At 40.9% G+C, this 14,340-nt stretch overlaps 1 protein-coding gene across 1 annotated transcript in view; it reads left to right on the forward strand.

Annotated features, from left to right (window-relative positions):
- Nucleotides 1–3,304: 3,304 nt before the first annotated feature.
- The window catches only part of gjc1 (gap junction protein gamma 1), a 45,417-nt gene continuing 34,381 nt past the window's right edge, over nt 3,305–14,340 (forward strand). The window contains exon 1 of the mRNA XM_077559258.1: nt 3,305–3,991. The gene's annotated coding sequence lies outside the window, so the exon portion shown is untranslated. The remainder of the gene's footprint in view (nt 3,992–14,340) is intronic.

The following is a 14,340-nucleotide window of genomic DNA, read 5'->3' on the forward strand; positions in this document are numbered from 1 at the left end:
AACGGCACGGGGTCGCGTCCGCGGCGACGTTTGAGGTGATCGGCATGTCGGCTCGCAACACTGTGTGGGCCGTGACTGATGGACAGGCTGACGAATGAATGGAGGCAGGCGGGGACCAAGCCAAAGTTGGGACAGGAATAAGAGACTGATGCAATATGGCAGTGAAGACATTGAAGCAACACGACTTGCAATGTAAATATAAATATTGATAGTTTGTTTGGAGTCCTTTTAAAATGCAAGCTACAGAGCTACTGTCCACTTAAGTGGGATATCTACTAAAGACTTAACATCATCTAACCACACGTGATGCTGACGGATGGACTTGTCTAGACGCCTTCGCAGGACTTGAGAGGGTGTCGGAGTGGCTCAGTCTATTGCTTCACACTGACAATACACCACCCAACATGACACTCTAGATCCCCCACTTGCCTGGAGGTGATGGAGATGGCAAAGACAGAATGTAGCTGGAGCAACATTTTCAAAGAATAAGAAGGTAGATGGTTGCCCCCCAATCTATTTGATATATTTCCATTTGCTGTTTTGGTACCAAAAACAAACACACCTCTGTCACTGGCCAGTCAACGCGTGTTCATCAAAAGTATTTTGTAATTGATGTTAAGAGTTCAACAGACAGCAACAATGTTTTTCACAATGCAAGATTTATTCATGACTAACCAGCCCGGTCCAGGACTGTTAGCCAGCCAAATCTTCCCGTACGTCTGCTTGAATGAACAGCATACGTAGCAATACGCTATGCAACAGAACACAAAACACGTCGACTGTCACAGTGATATATCCTTGATCCTCTGCAAAAAACAACTAATACTATTGCTGCACTAATGAGCTTAATTCTTTTGAATTATGTCATTACTCTATATTTTTATAAAGTACAATATTATAGAGTGCTATTTTTTTCTCATTAAAATGCAGCAATTTTTGTTTTTGGTTGAACAGACTAATGTCATTACCATTCATTTCAAAGGAAAAAATTCATAAGTGTTTTGAGTGTGGTCATGAAACTAATGAAACTCATATCTCAAGGCAACAACGTCTTCAAGGGTCCTTCACCCTGATGGAAAAAGGCTGACTTCAGCTGACGTGACCCCGTCACTCGTCCTCCTCCAGCACTCTGGCCTGAGTCGTGGACCGTTCCCGGCCGCGGGCCACGAGACGGATGGCGGCGGTTCTTGCCGGTCTGAACACTGAAGGGCCCCCGAGCACTTGTAACAATCTGTGGTCCCATGCGGTGCTAAATATAGACCATGGTGGAGAAAGACACAGAGAGATTCTTATGGTGCGTTCAGGGCCAAGATAGACCCCTTTTTCCGGGCTCCATCTGCTCTCCACCGCCTCAGTCTTTTTTTTCCCCGCATCTTTTACCTCATTCAGCTTTTACATTGAATTTAAACTGGAACCCATTATATAAATGTTTATATATATGGGGTGTGCATCTCTCCAATAAAGGATCATTTGATCTTGATACATGGGATGCAATATGACTCAAGGACCCTTTAAAGCAGAACGATTGAGTTGCACTCCCACCTTATAAATCCAAACCGTTTTTCCAATTGAAATTTACATACACCAAATTAAGTGTCCTGTGATTGTATGTTTGGTAGTCTGACTAGTTGTTCCCGTGTGACATGTTGAGGTCCGTTAAGGTCAACGCTTAGAAAAAAAGACAAAATGTCGCCACGTGACTCCATGCCCGCAGCACCTTCAAATCCTGAATCATTCTCCCCTGACAAAATCACAGACTCTGCCTCATCGTCACCCGCTGAGTGAGGCAGGAAGTGATGAACCAGCAATACATGAACAATGAAGTGGCGACGCAACTTCCTATTTCAATTTTTAAAAGTAATACAGATCAAAATCCCCTTCAAATCTCTAAGCATCTTCCCAAATCCCCCCAAACCGGAAGGACCTCCTGAAATATGGCAATCTCCCGAAAACCTTTAAAATGCTGGGAAAAAAAATCTCCCAAGAGCTACAAAAGTTTGCCCAAATTTGCAAAATCCCCACTTCCCTTAAAATCTCCCAAAATCCTGCAAAACCAATAAACAAAAACATTATCCCTAAATACACCAATATCTATCTATCCACCTATAGTCGTGATAAAAAGTTTACATAAACTTGTAAAAAACATAATGTCATGGTTCTCTGAGCTTCCAGTTATTTCTATAACTCTGATTTTTCTCTCTGATAGAGTAATTGGAACGGATACTTTCTTGTCACAAAAAAAAAAGTCTTGTTTTTTTTGTTCTTTTATGACTTTATTCTGGGTTAACAGAAAAAGCGAGCAAATCTGCTGGATCAAAAATATACATACAGCAACATGAATTGGCAATTTTGGTAACTTAGAAAGTTTTGTCAATGAAATGAGTGTCATACGATTGCCTCTTAACTTCTTGTTTGTGATTTTGAGTGCCTGCAAAAGCCATTGTTTGCAAGTCTATAAAGTGCATGGCACTGTTTATCACTGTTATGATCAGGAAGAAAATGCAAGCTATCACTGAGAGAAAATCGGTCAGGGGGGATAAAGAGTCAAGCGAGAACCGCCCAAAAGCAGATCTGCCAGCTGTCAGTGTCTACAGTCAACCGTGTTTTTGCATCGCCATGGACTGTGGTTCAAGAAGGAAGATTTTCCTCCAAAAGCGGCACCTTAAGGCTCGACTGAATAAAAAGTTATAATGGAATGGCTAAACCAAGCTAAAATTAAGGTTTTAGAATTGCCTTCCCAAAGTCCTGACTTTGAGAACATGTGGACAATGCTAAAGAAAGTCCCTGACAACAAGCCAACAAATGTAACTGAATTGCACCAATTCTGTCGAGAGGAGTGGTCAGAGATTTAACCAGAAGCTTGTGGATGGCTAGCAAAAGTGCCTCATTGAAGTGAACATGGCCAAGAGACATGTAACCAAAAATTAGAATTTGCTGTATATATATTTTTGACCCAGCAGATTTGCTCACTTTTTCTGTTAACCCCGAATAAAGTCATAAAAGAACAAAAAAAATCATGAATCTTTTTTGTGACAAGAAATTATCCGTTCTAACAACTCTATCAGAGTTATAGAAATAACTGGAAGCTCGGTCGAGCCATGACATTATGTTCTTTACAAGTGTATATAAATGTTTGATCACATCTATCTATCTATCCATCTATCCATCCATCCCTTACATAAATAATTTTCTAGCATAATAATTTCCTGGCCTCTGTTCCTTTATTAAACAGATGCTGACCCATTGGGAGCGCGCACGGTCACAGATGCGCACGCGCCATTCTCGTTCGCCCCAAGTCGCGCGCGCATGCCTACGAGACCCCCACCGCCCGACCCTCCTCAGCTGTCACTCAAGAGCCGACCACGGTTTCGGCTGCCGTACTTCCACGCGGAGGAATCTCCAGAAACGGAACCGAAGACCACCACCTCTACTACTCCGCTTCCCAGCCTATCCCCTCCCCGGGATCCGAGCGCTGCTCTCCGGTGATCAACAGATCGGCGAGTCGGTGGTCCGCGGAGGATGTGGAGCGGGGAAGACAATACGGGGCGAACCATGTGAGCGAGCCTGATCGAAGCATATAACCGACTCGTGAGCGCCGATTTCAGCTGTGATCGCCGCGAGAGGTGGGTCCTCCTTCGGAACAAAAATAAATACACTGAAGAAGGTTCGGTTGACAGCGTCAACATGACCCGAACATCATCACCATCATCCGGCAGCGCTGTGACAGAACGGGCCCGCTGGGATCGTGGCACCGCTTTTACGCAGCAGACCACATAGTGACCACATTGTGTCAAGGCAGGCTAACATGGACAAAAGAAGAGTGGGGGTGTGAGGAAAGAAGAAGAGGGGAGAAATGAAACAATAAGAATTACAGACTAGCGAGAAAGTCCGGCAGATCTTCAAGTTTGGACCGAGCCAAGTCCATAAACCTCGTCCTCCTCCTCCTGGCTTCTTCTTGAACCCTAAAGCATCTTCACAGACTCGCACAGCGGTAAGCAAACACTTGCTATTCATTTTCGAAGACAATTATTATTAGGCAATCATATTACAGAGTCCATTTTTTTGCCCCGTATGTGTGACACCCGCTTCCCCTGCCCCCAAGCCCACTTTGGGGTGGTCGTGCACGCGCCTTTTGACAACAGACCGAGCACACAAATGCTTGCATGTGTATGACAGATTTTTATTTCAATGTCATTTATACGGGGAATTGTTTCACGTGACATTTGCTCACATTAATGAATGCCAGTGACTTCTTCTTCTGGGCGCGCGCGTCTTAATTGGCGCTCGTGCACGCGCAACGTCGGGCAGTTGTTCAGCCAAATGTCATTTTCCACCTTTCAATATAAAACAATGCACCTGTAGGTAGTATTTTGTACAGTTAGGCTAAAATATAGCAAAATTGTACTTTTGTAATGCTCAGTTTTGATTGTCACTGTCAGAGAGGTATACATCTTTTCTTTTTTTAATTAATAATCAATAATAGAAACTTATTTTTGTCTGATACATTAACAATGTATCAGTGTGGAAACCTGGGAAACTAGTTGTGGTTTTCAAAGTATCAGAACTCCAGGGGCACAGCAGCCTAAGAAAAATGAGGGGAAATGATTTTGCTGTTGTTTGGGTAAATATGCAAAACTAACATTTGGAAATACATTTTGTTATCGTTTTTTTTTTTTTTTTTTTTGCAGGGATTGCATTAATTATTTACAGTACATCAGTGGTTTAAAAACTACATGAGAGTTTTAGTTCAGGGAGGCGCAGCAGCTTGAGAGAAATACAGAATGCAAATATTTGTAAGCGGAAATATATATTAGGAATGCGTTTATTTAATGCTGCCAGTGTTAACAGCAGCACAATATTAAACATTCTTTAACATTAATATCTCGGATATTGCTAATCAAAAATGAATATGATCGATTTTTTTTCTCTTCATAAATCATGCTGTGATTCTCATGTTAGCTGTTGTACCCGAGCTTCATTCCTGCTGTGTATTTTCTCTAAGCTGCATCACCTCATCCCTTTATGAAGCCAATAGCGCCCCATCCCCCTGCTGCCTTCTTCGTCCCACCATCATTCAGGGCACTTAACCGGGGGAACGACCTGCACCTGGCAGTGCTCAGCGTGATGACACGCTGGATGCTTTTGAATGATCATCCGTGGGCTCAAATATGAAGACTTTCCTCCTCAATGCTGCACAAAATGAGCGTTATCTATTACATTTTTTTCAGAAATGCAATAGGATTTGCTCCGGTGACCAGAAAGCGGGATCTTTACGCTGCACACACATGGATGTGATGTATTTACCCTCAGCATGGAGCGCATACGTACCTCCGCTAATCATTACAGCATGGAGCGCATACATACTGTACCTACCTCCACCCATTACTAGAATGAAGCACATAGATACCTTGGCTCATTACACTGTATGGCAGGGAGTGCATACATACCTCCACTCATCATATAGTATGGATTGCATGCATACTTCCATTAATTGCAACAGAGCACATTACACATACCCACACTCCATGGAGTGCCTACATAACTCCACTCATCATTACGGCAGGGAGCGCATACATACAGTACCTTCACACATCGTCACAATATGGATTATATGCAAAATTCCATTCATCATACTGTATGGAATGCATACAGTTCGTAGCTCCACAAGGAGCACATATATAAATAAGACAATGCTTGTTTTCACGGAATGGTGCATATACATACTTCTGCTAATCAAAAGACAGAACACATACATACCTTCACACGTCATTACAACATGGAGTGCATACATAACTCCACTCACCATGCCATGGAGCACATACAGTACATACTGCACTTTCACTCATTACAACATGGTGTGCATACATACAGCCACAAATAGTACAGTATGGAGAGTGTATATCCAGTACTTACACTCATCATGACAGTGCAGAGAACATACATAACTCCACACATTACAAGGCATGAAGTGCATACATACCTCCACCTATGATGAGTGCATGTAGTAGAGACAGTATATACTTTCACTCATATACTGTATGGTAGGGTGTGCATACATAAGACATCTCCACTAGTATTATGACATGGAGCACATATACCTCCACTTATCATATGGCTTGGAGTACATACATACATACATACATACATACTTTTACTCGTCAGAGGACATAGAGCACATATACAGCGTGCATACATAACTCCACTCATCGTACTGTAAGTCATGGAGCGCATACATACACCACTTCCACTCATCATTACAACATGGAGCACATACTGTACATACCTGAACTCATTGTACAGTATGGAGCACATACATGCCTCCACTCATCATATGGCCACAAATCGATGGGCCTAACCCCTGCTCACATAAGGATGCATACATCGGTATTTACCACGCAGTAGGGAGCGCATACACACCTCCACTCATAATTACTTCATAGAGGGCATACATACCTCTGCTCAGCTTCCTCGGCCTTCCAACACATTTATCGTATTAACCATTCCTGCAAAGTGCTTCATTTCTGTTGCCCGATGACCTGCCCACCTTGTTACAACTTCTGCACCAGCAATTGGGGGGAGGAGGAGGAGGGAGGGGAAACTTGAGTGAGGGTGGGATTGGACACCTGCACTGAAGAGCGATGAGGGGAAGATTGTGTGTGGCAGCGCCACAGCTGAAGCCAAAGTGCTCCTGTTCAACCGTTCTCCTCAGTTACCGCCTTGGTATGTTTGCGTGATTGTGTAATTGGGACGCACACGAACACAACATTGCCATATGGAAATAATGAAATTGTGGACTCTGCAATTAATTGCAATTAATTAATCTATTAGAGGAGATCCTATTAGAGGAAATAGGGTATATGAAAAAAAAACACGGCATCCATCCTGGCTTGATGTTACTTACATGTCTTTACGGAGGTCTTAATTTGTGGCTATTTATGAAAATCAATACCATACATTTATTTTCCTGATAGTTAAAAGCCTGAATGATACTCTTGGGGGACGGGTGCGCAATTAACGACGCTCTGTCAAGCTGCAGGCCCATTAGACTTTGTTGTAACCTTTTAAAGTGCATAACGCATGGCGACTAAATCGTGTATGAAGTGAAGTCGGGGACCATCTTCATTAATGCTACTTCTGCTTTTCTAATTTGTTCGTTAAAAGTGTCCCCACATTATTCCAAGGATCAAATTTACAGTGTAATTGATAAAAAAAAAAAAAAAAAAAAAAAGTTAATCACATGCAATTAATCAGGCTTTTGCAGTGATGGTAGCTGCCTAGCGCAACGCCCGCGGGAGGCTTTTTAAAGTCAATGACACGCTTCAAAGACGTCTATTCGCTATCGTTCAGGGCAGTGAATGCACTTCCTGTTTCTTGGCAGTTGCAAATGTGTCACAAGCAGCCAGCGGAGGGTCAATTATACACCAATCACAGCACTTCGTGTGGTAGTGGCAGGTGTTCCTTCAGAAGATGATAATAACATACCTCATGTATGGATGTCTAACAAAAATGATGTATGTTCAAAGCGTTTCTATTTTTTTTATTCCCTAGTTATAGCATTTCTAACATTTTTAAAGGTCTTTAAACACCCCTTAAAAAGAATGCAATCACTTAAGGGTAATGAGAGCAAAACAGCACAGTAAACAAATCCTGTTTTGTCCAAACTTACCATCTCACACTTTTTGTAGGAGTAAAAAGCAGGATTACAGTGAACGTCGTTCAATCATTTTTTAATAAAAACTAAGATGTGCCCAAACACTTCCTGTTTCATTCTTCTTTCAAATTTACACAATCTCAAACTAAATAAGCGTTCTGCAATCTAGTGGGTGACGGTGAAATTACTCGCAATATGAATGAGAGTTAAATCAAAATGGTTATAAACTGTACAAAAATAAAGAAATAAAAACAAATAAATGCACGAAATAGTGTGACTGTGAACATGGAAGTGGTTGTGGAGGGGCTGAGCTTACTGTATTGCCAAATTTTGTTGATTAAAATCTTTAAAAAAAAAAAATTGATCATGCACACAAAATTTAGTGATACATGTTTTTTTCACGTATTGCAATAATGTTCTGTATTTTATTTTTAACACGTATAATTTCTCATTTTAAAAAATTAGCTACCTTGACTTTGAAACCTTCTAGGCTAACTTTAGCTAAAGTTAAAGCTGCTCTCTGTAACAGTTTGCCTCGAAATAACTTTACAATAGCCTTTTTATTAGCTCATTTATGACTGAAACATCTTCTAATTAGTAGATTAACACATTAGTTGTTCACATTGGGTACTCCTGCAAGCCTCTGGCCAATCGTTTTCAGATTGGATTCGGGTTGGAATTTCCCACGCTCTGTCTGCGGATGTGATGTCATGTGCGCATTGTGTATGTGAAGAAGGGTTTGTGCAGTTTTATTTTTCGTCAACAGATGACAGAAAATGTAATATTCTGCGTTGAGTAGCTTTAATGCTAAACCGGGGGGCAAAACAGCAGTAAGTTAACATAAACCGTCAATATTTAATGATGTCACCGTCCCTAAAGGAGCAGTTGGCGAGGCGCCGGCGATGCTCCTGCTTGCTGTATACGCGTTTCCAGTATATATTTAAACAGGTTGTCAAGCAATGTGCAATATCAAGGTATTATGTTTATATCTGCTTTGGCAGACGTGCGCACGCAGCCAGCGTTAATCCTCAGAGCGCGACTTGCTGAGGGGAAACGCCGTCTCGATTCCTGCCAACGAGTCTGGATTCCCTCCGACTGCGCCTCGCTCTGCCTTTTCGGGTTTGCCAGTTGCTGCGCGCCACATTAGAGCGGCAGCCGAGGGGACGGCGCTCGACGCTTCTGGCCGGCTAACCACCTCAACAGCCGTGAAGAGGTCAGGCTGTAAACAGGCGCCCACTTTCGGGGCCTAAAGTGATCGTTTAGAATCACACGGTGTCGTTGTGGCTTTCGGCTTGTCCCATCCAAGGGTCGCCGCATCGACTGACTTGTCTTAATTGTGTCATGTCTTCATCCACAGAGCTAAATAAAATGTAATGAGCCTAGTTGCTACATGTAAAAAGTATACACATCTGAAAAATCGACTTAAGTGCAGTTCAAAAAGGGGGTTGGGTGGTGGGGACTATTTCTGGAATAAACAAATAATCTGGCACGCTAGTTTCATCTAGAGGATGAAAAGTGCTAAATTAGCAGCCGAACGTTGTTATGAAAGTGAAACTACTGGGGGCTGTCCTGACATCACTTTCAAGCAGGTGGCACTTCTGTTCTTATAAAGATTTTCATTACGAAGACCTCCGTTTGATCGTCTGCGACTAAGGATGACACCAGAGGGAAACGAGGCCACCACGGGATGCCATGACCCCTGGCAAGTAGTGTGATGTGTCGTGACCCATGACATATACACCAAGAGACGTTTAACTCATTCACTGCCATTTACGGCTACAGACGTCAAAAATTCATTTGAACTATTTCCATTAGTTTCACATTTTTTTCCCACTTTTGTAAACAAGAGTATGAAAACCTAGAAAAAAATGTATTGTTCATTTAGAACAGATATAAACATTTGTGATTAATCATGAGTTAACTAGTGAAGTCATGTGATTAATTACAATTAAAAATTGTAATCGCCTGATGCACCTAATTAAAAAAGAAAAAGAAAAGATTAAAATTAGAAGAAAATTCGGGGCATCAGATGATTAAAACTTTTAATTGTAATTAATCGCATGACTTCAATAGTTACCTCACGAATAATCAACATTTTTATATCAGTTCTAAATGCACAATAAAAAAAATTCTAGGCTTTTATACTCTTGTTAACAAAAGTGGAAAAAATGTGAAACTAATAGAAATAGTTAAAATGAATTTATATTTGTATTTGTATTATTATTATTTTGTATTTTTGTTGGTTTGTAAACCCCAAAAAATCATCAAGAAAAGGATGCTAAATCACCAATATACGTTTTCCACCAAAAACGTGGGTTGGCTCTCCCATTATTTAAAAAAAAAAGAAGCACAAAATAAAGCTGTTATGTTTTTAGTATTGTATAAAAAAATATTGGGGGGGGGAAATCCGCAAATAGATGAATCTGCATGTGGTGAATCACGAGTAATGGTCCACTGTAATAGCGGAAACATTTTTAGACACCTCCCACCTCAGCAAAAAAAAGAACAAAATTCTTATTTTTTTTATATATATTTTTTTTAATCAGAGGCCACTCAGAGTGTGGGTGCGGCCAGTTATCCATCCCTGCCCTAGACCAACTAGTTAAGAGTATCCTTTCACATGCTAATTCCAACAGCGTAGCCCCTTTCACGCTGTCTTTTAAAAAAGGCTCAAGATCCGTAACTGAACTGTAAAGGAAGGGCTTGTCCACGATTTGAACTTCGGACCACTCTCACATTCTAAACAAGCCTACCCCTGCCTAGACAAAAAAGTCACAAGTACCTGCTTAATGGCTAATTTTGCTCATTTTACTTTTTCACTGCTTTTTGGTGTGCGGTACCAACTGGGAATGTAAGGTTGAAGCTTAAATGAAAGCTTTCAGGGTCATCCGTAATTGGAAAGCCATGACCTCTCGCAGCCTGAGTGAAAATCTGACTTGCTAACCCGTTTCACGCTGATGCTAAAATGTGGCGTGCGTGCAGATGAGGCGGCGTGTCACCTAGGCTTCGCTCATGAAGGCCAAATGGGCATTGTAGCAAACGAAAGCAGTTGCGCGCGCGGCAGGCACCTTCCCATTGGGAATGTCACTGTAACGTAACGCGGGATGGACTCAGACGTACAGTACAGACGCAGCACACGCACACGCCCGTGCCGGATGCAGTCAGGCCCGTGTTGACGCTCCAGTCATTGTCGAGCACGCATATTCAAAGCGATATGTCCAACTCGTGAGTCGGCGCGCGCTGACACATTTACATACTGGCTCGGGCCATCGCCGTGATGCGGGGTGACAGGTCTTATGCCACTTCCCCTTGGGGGTCCGAGGGGGGCGGGACCACAACGTGACAGGCGAATATGAGTGAGGTCTTTCATTCAGGGTCGAGCAGAGACGACAATGAACTTTATTTGCTCCGCAGCCACAGTCAGCAGACTGCCGTTAATGCGGGAATACATGTCGTGACTGCGCAAGATTGCAAGACTTGACTTTTGACTTCCTTAATTTTTGCCACAGCAACTTGGGACGAGGGCTGGGTGATTACTTTGAAATTTAATTGTGATTTTGAGCTTAGCTTCTCACAGTCATAAAAACATTCTAATCAAAGAAAAACGATTAATGTGCGAACAGTTTTGTATGTTTTTGCAAGTTCCTACATTGTGAAAGTACCCTGAATGCACCTTCTTGCTCATGGGTAGAAAACATGCTAATGCTAGCAGGTCGATACAAAATTCCATTGACAGGTTAATTGAAAATTAGCATAGAGTTCCTGGAGTGATATTCCTTCATATAACAAATATTTACACACAAACGCTGTAGTAACACATACAGACAGGTACAATGGAAATACTCCAAGACACATATGCTCTCTAATCTGTGAAAAATTAATTAAATGAATAAAGTTCAATCATAACTTTCTTCTTCTACTCTTAACATCTTTAATGTGTGTATTTTTGTGATTGCTATTATTCTATACTTTGACACAAATTTATTTTGTAGTTGTTCTTTCAAATTACAGTTAAAATGTAATTTTGGTAGTAATATAAATGTGAAGTTCTGAAATCAATGAAAAATGGTGTTTTCAATATCAATCAAAAATAATCATGATGACTATTTTTTTCCATAATCAGCCAGCCCTCCTTGGGACTTGATTGAAAACTGAAGATGAGACTTGAGACTTGACTCGCACATATGTGACTTACTCCCACCTCTGCTAGAAAACATTTACATTTATACATTGTTGGTAAACACACTCAATCAGTACGACTGCTCCGAGGCACTATCATTAAGAAGTCCACAAATCTGATGGATGTTTGTCTCATAGTGTAGGTGGAATAATTTTGTTTAAAAGTTAAATAAAATTTAATATCAAAAGAAAACGCTTGGCTGGATTCTACAACACTCGTTAAAGACGCTCATAACATTTTTACACCTGCTTTAATGTCCTCATAATGCAATTTATGACAGTTTTAATGCTCTCAGGGGGTCAAATTGTCAGCGCAATGACTCAGTGCAAATATTTCTATGTTACAAAATAGCAACAACACATGTGCGGCATTCTGGGGACAGGGAAAATGAGACCTCATTGAAATATTTGCAATTTCAAAAACTGTTACCCCAGAAAATGACTTTCATTAGAACAATGATTAAAATAATTTGTACGTTACAAGATTTTGTAAAATTTTCTATCACTTTCTAATTGTTGCTCTTGTCTGTAAAAGACAAACTCCACACTATCGGTGATGTAATTGAATGAGACTTTTTGCTTTGACTTGTACGGACGCGTATTGCATTCACTCGCAAAAAAAAAAAAACTCCTGTTTTCTGACAAATTTTTTGGGGGAGCTTTGATATTTTGATTTTTTTTTTCCAGTTTTTCTGAACATTTTTTTCTGTTTTACTTAATATATTTTTTCGGTCAAATTTTTTTCCCAGAAGAACAGGCTGAAAAAAAATATTCTGAAAAACAGGGGGGAATTATTTTAAAAAAAATGGAGAAAAAAAATGGAGAAAAACAGAGCAGTTCTGTTTTTCTGAGTCTTTTTTTTTTTTTTAACCTCTGAACTCCAAGTGACTTGTTGCAGACTCGCTAATAGCGGAAGCGGACACTTTTCCGCATACCTCCATATGCAATAAGATGGTCATGTTTACTTACTGGCTCTCAATAAAGGAATAAATGTGTATACTGTATTGTGGTTTGTTCTCTAACCTCTGAGGGAAAACCACTTTAAAAAAATATTCAGAAAAACAGAAAAAATATTACTTTATAAAACGGGGAAATTACTCAGAAAAACAGAAAAAAAAATATTCAGAAAAACAGAGGAAAATATATATTTTTTATAACAGAAAAAAAAATACAAACAAAACGGGGGGAAAAAATCAATGAAACAGAACAAAAAAACAAAAAAAAACTGGGGGAAAAAATCAATGAAACAGAACAAAAAAACAAAAAAAAAACTGGGGAAAAAATATTCAATAAAACAGAACAAAAAACTCAAAAAAAACAAAGCTCCCCCCAAAAATTTGTCAGAAAAACAGGACTTTTTTTTTCCAAGTGAATGCAATATGCTTCCGTAGACTTGCAAGCGTCAACTTATGATTCAAGCGCTGTAGTGGCAGTGAACTCAATAATACACTTCACAATTAGCAGCAATCTGTCGTGAGCAATTTATAGAAAATCAACATCTCAGAGGAAAGTCAGCTTATCTTAATGCAAACAAGCAATACAAAATACCATTACTATGCAATTTAGCATCAATAGTTGTGGTTTTCAGATAATGTAATATATGCAAAGGCATATCTTTGGCCTCTATGAAAAAATACTAATATTACGGCGTGTGACTGAGCCACTTACTCTTATTGTAGAAAATGAAAACTGTCTTTGTGTGTCTGTCTGACTGTCTTATACTTCCTCCCTGTGGCCAAAGGCGGGCACACTAGAAGGAGCAGCACAATGCATTGGATGGCAATATTAAATCGTGATGCAGAAATTGTCTATTAACTTTTTTATTTTTGTTATCGTTTTACCCTAAATTTTATTTGGTAAAATTTGGTGATGAATTATGTTCAATTTCCTTTTAAGACATTTAGTTCTTCTGTTTTGAAGATAGGGAGGCGGGTCTGAAAATTAAATGGCAAGTGCTTCCACCTGATTGGTCCACATGTGGAGGATGGGCGGGAGTTATCTTGCCGTCCTCCTCGCTCACCGTCATCTTGCTGGCGGAACCGAGCAGTCGAGTTCAAAGGCCGCGGGGCCGACACCTTGTCACAGCCTTGCCGCCGCGTCGCCTCACACAGGGGTTGTGGGGGTGCACACACGTGGGTGCACACGGTCACACCAAAGTAGCCACACACCGAGTGCACAAAACGCACGGAATGTGGACTTTCCATGCGGAGAGAGAACAATTTTGGGCTGTTTTTGCAGCTCGTGCAGTGGTGAGTCACTGCTAGCGAATGCACACATTACTCCCATTTCATCAGCTCCGTGTCAGAAAAAAAAACCCTCTCTCTGTTTCTCCTTACTCCGAAAGGTCACAACCTCTATTTCTGGGTCACATGCCATCATTCAGCCCAACGTAAACACTCGACTGTTTACGGCGTCTGGGCTTTCTAATTGGCTGGATGTGCGACACACGTGCGGCGTCACTGTAAATGCCGGCAGCTCTGTACATGTCTTGCTAATTCTACTCAATGGAG

The sequence above is a fragment of the Vanacampus margaritifer genome, chromosome 2, assembly GCF_051991255.1.
Source record: "Vanacampus margaritifer isolate UIUO_Vmar chromosome 2, RoL_Vmar_1.0, whole genome shotgun sequence".
Classification (NCBI taxonomy): domain Eukaryota; kingdom Metazoa; phylum Chordata; class Actinopteri; order Syngnathiformes; family Syngnathidae; genus Vanacampus; species Vanacampus margaritifer.